The following is a 13901-nucleotide window of genomic DNA, read 5'->3' as shown; positions in this document are numbered from 1 at the left end:
TATCAGGACTTCATTCCTTTTTACATCTGAATAATAGTCTATCATACTTACATACCACATTTTATTTATCCATTCATCAGTTTGTGGACACTTGGGTTGCTTGCATCTTTTGGGAATTGTGAATAATGCCACTGTGAACATCGGTGTGCAAATTATTAGTTCTAGTCACTGCTTTCTGTTATTTTGGGTATACACCATGTGGTATTATTGCTGGGTCATATGGTAATTCTATACTTAGCTTTCTGAGGAACTGCCAAACTGTCTTCCACAGTGGCTACTCCATTTTATATTGTTGCCAGCAATGAATAAGTGTTCCTACTTCTCTGCATCCTCTCCAACACTAGTTATTTTCCATTTTTAAAACAGCAGCCATTCCAATAAGTGTGAAATGGTGTATCTACTATTATTTTTTGTAAGTGTACAAAAAATAGTAGTATTTATTACATTCAAAATGCTGTATTACTCTCACCAGCATGCATTACAAAAACCATCAGGAATGCTTTTGACAGCCTGCATTAGACAACCTGAATAAAACATCTTAATTGTAAAGGGGTTTGTTTTCCATACATAATGAAAAGTCTGTAGGTGGGTTGATGCTGGCGCTGGTGCAGAGGCACTGAGGTCTCAGATTTTGGGGGGTTACCAACAAAGCCACAGGATGGCTTCTGCAGTCCTTGCCATGCTATCAGCAGGAAGAAGGAAGAAGTCTTTCCCTGCTGAACTGTGCCATATGGGCCATTCCATGCTGGAGGGGTGCTAAGGAAGGAGCTTGGAAATGGGTTTGGCTCATCCAACCATCAGTGTTGTTCTCGTCATACTTTTCTGGAAACTAATCTTTGTAATATGATCTCTTTATTAAAGCAGTTTTCTTGAGATATATTCATAAACCATATGATCCATCCAAAGTGTACAGTCAGTGGCTATTAGTATATTTACAGAGTTTTGCATTCATCACCACAATCAATTTTGGATCATTTTCATTAATACAAAAAGAAAAACCCCATACCCCTTAGCAATCCCTCTATCCTTCCCCATTCCTACTTAACCATTAATCTATTTCTGTCTCTATAGATTTATTTATATTTACATTTTATATAAATGGAATCATAGAATATGCAGCACTTTGTGACTGGTTCTTTCACTGAGCATAATATTTAATTTTTTTTTAAATTAGAGAAGTAGTGGGTGTACAGAAAAGTAATGTAAAAAAATACAGTGTTCCTATATACCCCCCTATTGTTGACACTTTGCGTAAGTGTGGTACCTTTGTTGCAAGTGATAAAATAACATTAAAATAATACTGTTAACTATAGTCCATACTTTACATTAGTTGTATTTTCCCCATATACCACCCTATTATTAACACCTTGTATTATTGTCATATATTTGTTATAATTGAAAAACATTATTAACTTGTTCCGTTAACCACAGTCCATGTCCACAACAGGGTTCACTGTGTAATAGAGTCCCATGTTTTATCTTCTAGTAATGTCCACGACCCAAAACTTCCCCTTTCAACCACATTCACATACATGATTTGGTGCTGTTAATTAGATTCACAGTAATGTAGGACCATCACCACCATGCATTTCCAAATGGTTACGAAGAAACTGTATATCAGTTCTGTACAAATTAATCATCAGCACCATATTCTCTACCCTAATCTATTGCTGGTAACATATATTCTAGATTTGAACTCTGTGAGTTTGCTTATTATAATTACTACATATCAGTGAGATCATATAATATTTGTCCTTTTGTGCCTGCCTTATTTCACTCAGCATGTCCTCAAGGTTCTTCCATGTTACTACATGCATCAGGACTTCATTCCTTTTTACAGCTGAATAATATTCCATCATAGTTATATATCACATTTTGTTTATCCATTCATCAGTTGATGAACACTTGGGTTGCTTCCATCTTTTGGCAATTGTGAATAATGCTGCTATGAATATCAGTGTGTAAATGTCTGTGTCCCTGTTTTCAGTTCTCCTGGGTATATACCTAGTAGCGGGATTGCCAGGTCATATGGTAATTCTATATGTAGCTTCCTGAGGAACTGCCAAACTGTTTTCCACAGCAGCTGCATCATTTTACATTCCCACCAGCAATGAATGAGTGTTCCCATTTCTCCACATTCTCTCCAACACTTGTAATTTTCTGTTTTTTTTTTTAATAGTAGACATTCTAGTCAGTGTTAAGTGATATCTCATTGCAGGTTTGATTTTCATTTCCCTAGTAGCTAGTGATGGTGAACATCTTTTCATGTGCTTTCTGGATATTTTTATATCTTCTTTGGGGAGTTGCCTGTTCAAGTCTTTTGCCCATTTTTAAATTGGGTTGTTTGTCTTTTTATTGTTGACTTAAAGAATTTCTTCATATATTCTGGATATTAAAGCACTTATCAGATGTATGGTTTCCAAACATTTTCTCCCATTGAGTAACATATTAGTCAGGTTTCTGTAGGGAAACAGAACCAACAGGAGATATCTGTAAACATCATGAGATTTTATAAGTGTCTCAAAAACTGTGGGTATGCACAAATTCAAATTTTGTAGGGCAGGTTTCAAGCTGGCAACTCTGATGAAGGTTTTCAATGAAGTCCCCAGGAGAAACTAGCTGGCTGAAGTAGAGATGAAAGTTCTTCTTCATCACTTCTCCTTTTTAAGTCTTTAGCTAATTGGTTTAAACATCTCTCATTGCTGAGGACACTTCCATTAATTAATTGTTGAGGTAATCAGCCATAGATGCAATCAACTTACTGATGATTTAACTCCATGAAATGTCATTGCAATAGCAGTTAGGCCCGTGCTTGCCTAACCAGACTACTTGGCACCATTACTTGACCAAGTTGACACATGAACCTAACCATCACAAGTAGGTTGTCTTTTCACTTTTGAAAAAAATTCCTTTGATGTACAAAAGTATTTAATTTTAAGGAGCTCCTATTTATCTATTTTTTCTTTCATTGCTTGGGCTTTGGATGTAAAGTCTAAGAAACCATGCCTAAAACAATATCCTGAAGATGTTTTCCTACATTTCCTTTTAGAAGTTTTATAGTCCTGGCACTTATATGTAGGTTTTTGATCCATTTTGACTTAATTTTTGTATATGGTTTGAAATATAGGTCCTCTTTGATTCTTTGCAATATGGATATCCACTTCTCACAGCACCATTTGTTGTAGAGACTGTTCTTTCCCAGTTGAGTGCACTTGCCAGCCTTGTCAAAACTCAATTGGCCATAGGCGGAAGAATCTGTTTTTTTCTGAACTCTCAATCTGATTCCTGTCCCGGCCGGCGGGACGTTCAACAGAAGCTCCAAATCCTGTGAGGGAGGAATGGTATGGGACAAGAGACGCGAGGAACGACAGCAAGACAGGTTTCTGATCAAGCTGCAAAACTTTATTGAAGAGGCAGGGTATATATACTCTAAGGTAGAGGGAGTGGCTAGTACGAACGGGTGGCGGCCTAGGATTGGTGGCTGCAAAGGCGGGTGGCAGTCTAGGATTGGCTGCTGCTGTTGCTAGGGCGGATGGCAGATGTAAGGCTAGCACAGGATTGGTGGCTACTGTTGCTGGGGTAGAAGGCAGGTAGTAAAGCTAGCACTCTAGGTGCAAATCTTAGGTGCGAACGGCTATCACTTCCGTTGAAGGCTGAGGGCAACTTAAGCCGCTATTGCATCAGCCTTAGCGGTCATGCTGCACATCTCCGGCATCGCTGAGGGTGGATTTTATACATGCTACCTTAATCATCCCCAACAGATTCCATTGGTCAATATATCTATCCTTGTGCCAGTACCATGCTGTTTTGACCACTATAACTTTCTAATATGCTTTAATGTCAAGAATTGTGAGTCCTCAACTTCATTCAAAGATGTTTTTCACTCTTCCAGGACCCTTACCTTTCCAAATAAATTTGATAATTGGCTTTTCCAATTCTGCAAAGTAGGCTGTTAGAATTTGGATTGGGATTGCTTTGAATTTGTAAATAATTTTGGGTAGAATTGACATTTTAATGATATTTATTATTTGAATCCATGAACATGGAATGTCCTTTCATTTGTTTAAGTCTTCTTTGATTTCTTTTAGAAATGATTTGTAGTTTTCTGTGCACAAGTCCTTTACCTCTTTGGTTAAATTTATTCCTAGATATTCGGTTCTTTTAGTAACTATTGTAAACGGAATGTTTTTCTTGAGTTCCTCCTTGGATTACTCATTACTAATGTACAGAGCCCTCAGTGATTTTTGCATGTTTATCTTGTACCTCCCTACTTTGCTAAACTTGTTTATTAGCTCTAAAATCTTTGGATTTTCCCAGACTTTCTATATACAGGATCATGTCATCTGTAGATAGTGAAATTTTACTTTTTCCTTTCCAATTTGGATGCCTTTTATTTCTTTTCCTTGCCTAATTGCTCTGGCTAGAAGTTCTTTGTCTTGATCTCGATTTTAGAGGGAAAGCTTTCAGTGTTTCAAAATTAGGTAGTGTGTTAGCTGTGGGCTTTTCACATGTGCCCTTTATCGTGTTGTGGGAGAGTCTTTCTATTCCTAGAGTTCTAAGTGTTTTTATCATGAATAGCTACTGGTACACTAAATAATTTAACTTGTGTGGTCAGTTTATTCAAATGTCATAATTACATGGAACCTTGAATAGAAGGGAGATCTGGTAGGTCTGTACAGGATAGTGTGAAATCCCAATACATCCCAAAGTAATTTGGGCAGAGAATAAAAAGATAATTGCAGCCCCCCCCCCCCCCCCCCCCCCCCCCCGCCGAGGAGCTGCGGAACAATGCAGAAATGTTGTACTTCCCCACCTGGGTTATTACTGATATTCTCACAAACATTGAGGACTAACAATTTAGTAGGATGAACCGTTGATCTTGGGGCTTGCCCTTATAAAGCTTGTTACTGCAAAGGAGAGGCTAAGCCTACTTATAATTGTTCCTAAGAGACTCCCCAAGAGAACCTCTTTGTTGCTCAAATGTGGCCCTCTCTCTCTCTAAGCCCACTCAGAAGGTTAACTCACTGCCTTCCCCCATATGTGGGACATGACATCCAGGGGTGTAAATCTCCCTGACAACATGGGACATGACTCCTGGGGATGAGCCTGGACCCAGCATCATGGGATTGAGAAAATCTTCTTGACCAAAATAAAGTGGGAAGTGAACTGTAACAGAATAAAGTTTCAGTGGCTGAAAGATTTCAAATGGAGTCGATAGGGCACTCTGGAGGGCATTATTTTATGCTATATAGATATCCCTTCTTAGTTTTTAATTTATTGAAACCACTAGAAGGAAGTACCTGAAGCTGTTGAACTGCAACCCAGTAGCCTTGATTTTTGAAGATGTTTGCATAATTCTGTTGTTTGCATGGTCTGACTGTGTGATTGTGAAACCCTTATTGCTCACACTCCCTTTATCCAGTGTATGGACAGATGAGTTAAAAAATGGGTACAAAAACTAAATGAAAAGTAGTGTAGGGTGGAGGGGAATGGACTGCTTTGGGTGTTCTTTTTTACTTTTATTTTTATTCTTATTTTTATTCTTTTTGGAGTTAGGAAAATGTTCAAAAATAGATTGGATTAGGAAAATGTTCAAAAATCACAACTATATGATGATAGTGTGAACAGTTTATTTTACACCGTGGATGATTGTATGGTATGTGAATAAATCTCAATAAAACTGAATTAAAAAAGGGAAAGGCTTCTGGATTTTGTCAAATGCTTTTTCTGCATCAATTGAGGTGACCATGTGGTTTTTGTCCTTTATTGTGTTAATATGTTGTACACTAATTGATTTTCTTATGTTGAACCACCTTGCATACCATGTATAAATCCCACTTGATCATGGTGTATACTTCTTTAAACATGCTGTTTGATTCAATTTGCTAGTATTTTGTTGAGGATTTTTGCATCTATATTTATAAGTGATATTGGTCTGTAGTTTTTTTTCTTTTGTAACATTATCTGGTTTTGGTGTGAGGGTGATGGCCTCAAAGAATGAATTAAGGAGTGACTCCTCCTCTTCAATTTTTTTGGAAGAGTTTGAGCACAAGTGGAGAAAAGTCTTTTGGAATATTTGGTGGAAATCCCCTATGAAGGCATATAGTCCTGGGCTTTTCTTTGTTGGGAGTATTTTGATTACTCATTCAATGTCTTTACCAGTAGTTGGTTTGTTGAGTTCTTCTCTTTCTTCTTCAGTCAGTATAGGTATTTTGTGTGTTACTGAGAATTTTCCCATTTCATGTAGGTTATCTAATTTATTGGTGTACAGTTGTTCATGCTATGTTCATCATATCCTCTTTTCATCTTTATTATTTCAGTGGGGTTGGTAGCTGTATTAGTTAGGTTTTTCTAGGGAAACAGAATCAATGAGAGATATCTATAAATATACGATTTATAAAAGTGCCTCACTCAACTGTGGGTATGCAAAAGTCCAACTTCCATAGGGCAGGCAGTAAACTGGCAACTCCAATGAAGATGTTCGATGAACTCCTCAGGAAACAAACTGGCAACTGACAAACTCCTCAGGAAACACTTTGCTGGTCAGCCAAAGAAGAAGTGAAGGTCCTCTATCTGTCTTGCTTAAAAGTCTTCAACTGATTGGATTAAATCCAGCTGACTGCATTCTCTCTTTGTGGAAGACATGCCCTTCATTGATGTCATCATTCACAGCTGCAGCCAATTGACTGATGATTTAATAAACAGCCTGTTGGTTTATTAATCAGCCACAAACATCCTTGCAGCAACAATTAGGCCAGTGCTTGTTTGACCAGATAGCTGGGTACCATCGCCTGGCCAAGTTGACACATGAACCTAAACATCACAGTAGTAATGTCCTTTTTCATTTCTGATTTTTATATTTGCATTCTCTCTTTTTTTGTCACTCTGACTAAGAGATTGTCAATTTTATTGATCATTTTAAAGAAGTGACTTTTGGTTTTGTTGATTCTGTTGGTTTTTTGTTTTCTGTTTCATTTGTATCCACTCTAATCTTTGTTATTGCATTACTTATGTTCACTCTGGGTTTAGTTTGGTCTTCTGTTTTTAGTTCTTTCCAGTTTTAAGGTGAGGTCTCTGATTTGAAGTCTTTCTTCTTTTTTATTGTAAGCATTTAGAGCTTTAAATGTCCCTCTCAGCTCTGCCTTCCCTCCATCCCATAAGTTTTGTTATGTTGTTTTTTCATTTTTACTTACCTCAAGAAATTTCCTACTTTTGCTTCTGATCTCCTGTTTAACACACTGGTTGTTTGAGAGTATGTTGTTTTATATCCACATATTTTTGACTTTTCCATTTCTCCCTCTGTTATCAACTTCTGTATGGCAGGGTTTATTTTTTGTCATTTTTTTCCTGTTTGGTGTTCTCTGGGCTTCTTGGATGTACAAAATCATGTCTTTTACTAAGTTTGGGAAGTTCTCTGTGATTATTCCTTTGACTATACCTTCTGCCCCTTTCTCTCTTCTTCTTCCTCTAGGACTCCCATAATGAATATACTGGTGTGCTTGATGGTGTCCCATAGCTGTCTTAGAGCTATTTTCACTTTTAATACTTCTTTTTTCCTTTAGGCTTCTCAACCTGACTCATTTCAAGTGTGTTGTCTTCATGTTCACTGATTCTTTCTTCTCTCAGCTCCAATCTGCTCTTGAAACCCTCCTGGGAATTTTTCATTTCAGTCATTGTGTTCTTCTCAAGTATTCTGTTTCATTCCCTGTTAAACTTTCTATCTCTTTACAAGGATTCTCATATTGCTCATTCATTGTTTTCCTGATATCCTTTAGTTCTTTCTCTTTATTTTCCTTTGTCTCCTCGAACATTTTTAAGATTTTTTTTAAAGGCTTTGTTTGGTACGTCCATATCCTGGTCTTCTTCATAAGGTGTTTTCTGGTTTGTATTCCTCTTCCTTTGGATGGGCCATCATTTCCTATTTCTTTATTTATCTTGTACTCTTTTTTTGCACAGGGTACATTTTAATATTTTAAAGTCTTAATTCTGGGATTTATTCTCTTTGATTTCTGTTTCTTGATTTTGTAACCAACTGGTGATAAGACAGAGATATTCCTGTGCTTCAGCTCTACTATCAGGAATGTCGGCCCAAAGCAAATGTAGTGTCCAGAGTTTTCCTTGTCTTTATAGGCCTTTCTCTTTGTCTGGGGTGGATTGATACAATGGCAACCCTTGGAGCCAAGCCTCTAGCTATCTGAAGTCACTAATTAAAAGCCATGATCAGTGATCCGCCATGCCCACCCCTGGTCTTGGGGAAGATGCTTTTTATGTCCCTTTCTGTCACCAGCTAGCCAGCCAGGGTCTAGACCCCAGGGGGCCTGCCCTGAGTATGGGGAATGGGTACTGGTATCCTCCTTGTGGAGAGAGCAATTTAGAGTTTTTTACCATAATTTATCAGCCTCTTCCTCCTGCTCTGCTCTTCCGTCTGGCCTCTGGAGTTTCAAAATAATTGTTTCAGACAGTTTCCTGTTTAACAGTTCTGGTGGAAGAATGCATCCTGGAGCTCCCTACTCTGCCATCTTTCCACAATTCTCCTTTGAAATGCCTCTATACGTCTCTTTTAATTTACTTTTATCTGTTCCTTTTCTTTCCTCTGAATAAAATGAAGAGCAGCCTTACAAAAAATATGCTTGGTATTGTTTTGATCAAACAAATTACATTTACTTAAAGATTGGAGTAAAGTCATTCCTTAATCTTCTTCTCTTAAGTTCCTTAACCATTGTTCATAAAATATACTTTCCATTAATATTTTTATTGCTCTTTTCAAGATACATTTCATTTTTTTCCACTTCCCTTTCAAAGTTTTCATCAAAACTTGATAGTGTGCTCATAAGTTCTTTCTAATGTAGTATTTAGTGTATAACTTTGCTTATCACATTCCTTTTTAATACCTGACAGTATTTGTGTTGTTTTTCACAATGACATATTTAATTTGACAGCTATTGATATCTGCCCACTTTTATATAAATTATTCCTAGCTAATCTCTTTTCTATATGGTAGCTGCATAATGTCAATTCATAATCTCTTCTGTTTTAATATGACAACTTTAAAATTTTTCAAACACATTTAAAATGTTTCAGTCTTTCATAGTTTCAGAAAAGTAGCTCCCTTTATTTAATAGCATTTGAAGCATTGATAACACTGGATAAGTTTAATACAAAGAAGAGAAAAATGGTGGGAAAAAAGTTATGGGGAAAATTACAAAATGGAGGAGAGGGGAAGGTTAGAGTAAAGAAATTTTTAAGGCAGTATAAAGGAAAGCAAAATGATTCTGTTTGTGAAGTGGGTAAATGCTACTGGTGTCTTAGCTGACCTTTCCAGATTTTGATAATTGAATATGTACCTCAAAAAACTATTTTAATGTATAAATTGTGGGGGATAAAAATTCTTCTCTCTAGAGAGAAAGTGTCTGTATCAGATAATTTCCTTGAAGTTCCAGTTCTGTAGATTCAAGTGTTTACTTAAAAACATTGAGAATTTATGATTAAAAGATGTTTAGACTGAGGTATGTATTATACATATGTATAGGATTAATATTCCAAAAACAGCATTCCTTATTATGTTGTACTTTGTGCTTCTTAAATCTGTGAAGCATAATTTGAAATAAAAGTTTTATTGAATCCATTAAGGGGATAGAACAATCCTTGCTATTGGTTGTTGTTGCATTACATTATTATATTATATTATTAGAATGAAATTTGTATGTGTATCATGATTTTTTAAAAAGGAAACATTTCTGTCTTTGAAACTACAGACTCAAATTTGCCAAAATACACATTCTGAGCCTCCTTATTAAATTGTAATTTGTCTCCTTTTGATGCATTTTACCAGCCTGTTATAATTTTAAAGTGTTTCATTCTCCCAAATGTAGACCAAAAGAACTACCAATTATTTGGCTTTGGTTGGGATCATCAAGGGAGTAGGTGGAAGAACTAATCACAGGCATTCTTTTCACCAGAGTCCTGTGCCTCCTCTGAGTTGTGGGTGCTAGACTAGTAATTCTCCAGTATACCTTTAGGTACCTGGGAACAATTAAGTCTCATGCTGGTGCTCCCTGGACTTTTTTTTTTTTAACAAAGATAATTAAATCCTGAACTTAACTGCTTGGGCAGCAGCTGTATACTAAGTATAGGGACACCTAAAGCACAATTCCTACTTCTCAGAGATCGGAACAATCTAATTGTTGGAAAGGAACTCCTATCTTCCAGTTAACGCAGATGCTCTCTAACTTTCTTTCTCAAAAAGAAAAAAAAAGTTGTCTCAGTAAAGCACTATAAAATATTAAAATATTTGCATTTCTTATGGACAAGAATGTTAGTCTCGCACCCTAATTTTGCAGAAGGTATACAAGGTAATTTTTTTCAATATAAGATAAAAGCTTAATGGTTTTGTAAATAAGTGAATGTATATATTCCCTCCTTATTTGGTCTTAATCTAAATTAGTCTCAATTTTATGTTTTACCTACATTGAAATAAATGTACATTGTCACATATCAAGAAAGCTGTTCAGTTTTATTTTTCTTCCAAGTAATTTTTCTGTTAGCTTTATGTACCAAATATGTTGTTTCTGCATTAATATATAAACAAAATTTTAGCACACATAGATTTCATACCCATTTTACCTTGATTAGTGGCTCAATTCATGTTCTTGTTGTAGGGCTTTGACCAGCTTCAACTTGAAGGATTGCTTTGTGATGTGACCCTGATGCCAGGTGACACAGATGATGCCTTCCCTGTGCATAGAGTCATGATGGCATCTGCTAGTGATTACTTCAAAGCTATGTTCACAGGTAGTTTGCCTTTTTAAACTCTGCATCCACATTAAAAGAATGTGAAAAAATCTGTGTTTAAATTCTTTTATTTCTAAAGTAAAATTCAATTCTTTTGGGTTTGCCTTTACAAAAGAAACAGTTTCAAAAGGAATATACACCAGTAGGTATGATTGTGGGCAACAGTCTTTTCTTCTTCTTTTTTGTTATTGCTTTTTAAGTTTTTGGCACTTTTTAAATATGGGCAATGGATGTACCTTTTTCATACTTCTGTCTATCTTTATTTCACAGCTTTTCTTTTCTAGATGCATACCTGAATTGGCCATCAAAGACTCTGGGTCCTGCTAAAAAAATCTTTATCCAACAAAAGATATGAAGTGATAGGAGAAAATTTTGGAAGCACTTGCATCATGTGACCCCCATTAGTATAGAGATTCCTTTTTAAACCCTCTCTTTTAATCGCAAAATATGCAGAAGCCTCACTCTGATATGAATGCTTACACAGAACAAAACTTTTTCTTGATTTTATTACATCTCATTAGCAGAAGAAGTGAGTTTGACCTTAATTGAATTATCTACATTCACTTAATTGAATGTCTTTTTTTATTTAAGGTGGAATGAAAGAACAAGATTTAATGTGCATTAAGCTATATGGCATGAGCAAAGTTGGTCTAAAGAAAATTATTGATTTCATTTATACTGCAAAGCTTTCTCTTAATATGGACAACCTTCAAGACACACTGGAAGCTGCCAGCTTTCTACAGATTCTTCCGGTTTTGGACTTCTGTAAAGTATTTCTCATATCTGGGGTAAGACATTTTTTAATCTTACTGCGTCTGTGGTAGACTCTGGTGTAGTCTGTTTAAGGTAGGACTCATGAGTCTATTGCATAGACATGTGAAACTTTTGCCATTATAGAGAGTTTTCATGGGGTATGTAGTCTGGGAACAAGCAGAAAAACAGTGCAGGTGCATTTTTATAAAATGAAATCATTTAATAAATGCCTTTTGTGTAATCAAATGATGTCAGACATTAATAGTGTTTGATAATGATATATACCTTAACCTGTTTGATAATGTCATTTCCTTAAACAATGTTTTTCCCCCACCTTAATAGTTTTATATAAGTATTCTTCTTAAATGGAATTCTATGGAAAAGTAATTTGAGCTTCTAGACGTCTTTTAAATTAGGCTCAGTGATATTTTTCTTCCTTTAATATGGGAGCTAGGTCTTAAGAAGAACTAATATGTATGTGTAAATCTATAAGGATATGTCTTGATTCTGTAGGAACATATCACCCACTGAATTGTTTTTAGCCATTTTTTAATCAATAAGAGAGGGCACTGTCGTTTCCAATCAATGAACTACTTAGCAGTCACCCAGTTGCTGAAGAGTGGTATCTTATTTTAGTTAAGACCTTTAAATTCTACTTCTGGTAAACTAAATGCCTGAGTTGTAGGGAAGTATTGCCAAGAAATTTAGAGAGCTTGCTTTTATAATTAAAAATCATGGCAATAGTACATTTTAAATGTATTGTCTAATTCATTATGTTGATGGATAATATGTTTTTCTGTAATTGGTTTTAACTCACATCAATTATAATGTTCATGAATAATTGCTGTTAGGTCTTTAAAAATAACAGTTTTTGAACATGGAGCCTTCTTTAAAACACCAGGGTCCGAGAGAAGTTGTCCTTAATTATTATTTTAACAAGCTACTCTTTGTCTTATAATGTCAGCCAACAGCTATTTTAACTGGATTATTGAAAGTGTCTCTTTTCCTTGTTTGTTTTCATTTTAAAGTACTCAGTGAACTGTCTCACAATTACTTGTTAACTTTTAAACTAATTGCTATTTTTAAGGGTTTTATGGCAGCATGGCTATATTGTTGATTCGGATTTTTCTCTAAGATGTCATCTGTATTGCACAAGTAGTCCAAGGGAAGTTTGTTCATTTCCTGTGACACCTAACTGCTTGTTGCCATTACTGGATTTGGGTGCTAAAATTTCATTTTAAATTAATCATACAAGGCTCTTCCCCTCAGGAGGTGTAAGCATCTTTCCTCTAGTTTTGTGCCACTGACATCATATAAAGACTTCATTTCAAAGAATAATGAACTGTATTGAGTGTATTTTTTAAATGTTTCAAGTCCAAAAACCAATTTCTTAGTAACACTTAATGCCTACATTTATAGACTGTTAACATTGCTTTACACTGATCTTAGCAACACGTGGTTGTCCCGAGCCAAACTAAGGGCAATCATGATTTCGTTAGAACTAATCATTAATTAGAGGCATTGTTGATCTGTTTTCTAATATGGAAAATTAGTCCTTATAACTTCAGGTGTTGGTTGTGACCAGTTCTTTACCTGAAAGAAAAAAGACCAAACTGGAAAAAAACACAATTCATGAAAAGTTATAGCAGTATATAACTTTCAAAATAATAGTATTAGAAAATAATTTTGTGCTAGCTAATTATATTTAAAGCAGTTATTATTTAAAGATGATATCACAATAATTTTGCAATATTAACACATTGCCAGTAATTAGAATGTTGGGTCTTTAATCTATTTGATACATTTGTTATAACCTCATGTTTTAACCCTTTGGAAATTTCTTCATTTTCATAACCATTTATTATTTTCTTTAAGATTATGTTCTTCATTCCTGGTGTCCTCTGCAAACATTCTAAAACACATTTCTAATGGAGAGGAGGCTTCTCCCTCACTAAGATTACTTGTGGTATAGTTTATTCCTACCTCTCTCAGTTTTAGGCCTTTTCTTTTGCCTGTGAGCTTTTAGGCAACACTGCTTTTTTTTTAGCATCACTCTACATACCCTTCATTCTGTTTTTCTTGGATATGTCTGTGTGATTTTATAGTGAAAATCTTCCCTCTCAGAATCCATGATAATTTTTTAGAAAAGTTTCTAGATCAGTTACTGGAATGTGTGAAATCTAGCTTTTCCCTTATTCCTCTTTCATGCAGTTCATTTCTTAGTTAAACCTATGTACAGTCTTTATTATTTCCCCTTTCCTTCTCAGCAGTCAAGTGTATCAGGAAAAAACAGTATCCCTGGGTGCCTTTTCTTCTTATAAGAACTGAAAGTTTCAAGATACTGTAAAGGAGGATTT

At 35.5% G+C, this 13901-nt stretch overlaps 1 protein-coding gene and 1 pseudogene across 1 annotated transcript in view; both read left to right on the top strand.

Moving 5' to 3' along the window:
* LOC119524142 (coagulation factor VIII-like) overlaps nt 1–13901 on the top strand; it is a gene marked incomplete at its 5' end in the record, with an annotated part of 623301 nt that overhangs the window by 178945 nt on the left and 430455 nt on the right.
* LOC119523973 overlaps nt 1–13901 on the top strand; it is an 84951-nt pseudogene that overhangs the window by 48628 nt on the left and 22422 nt on the right.

This window comes from Choloepus didactylus, chromosome Y, assembly GCF_015220235.1.
Source record: "Choloepus didactylus isolate mChoDid1 chromosome Y, mChoDid1.pri, whole genome shotgun sequence".
Classification (NCBI taxonomy): Eukaryota; Metazoa; Chordata; class Mammalia; order Pilosa; family Megalonychidae; genus Choloepus; species Choloepus didactylus.
This window is presented reverse-complemented; position numbering and strand designations above follow the sequence as displayed.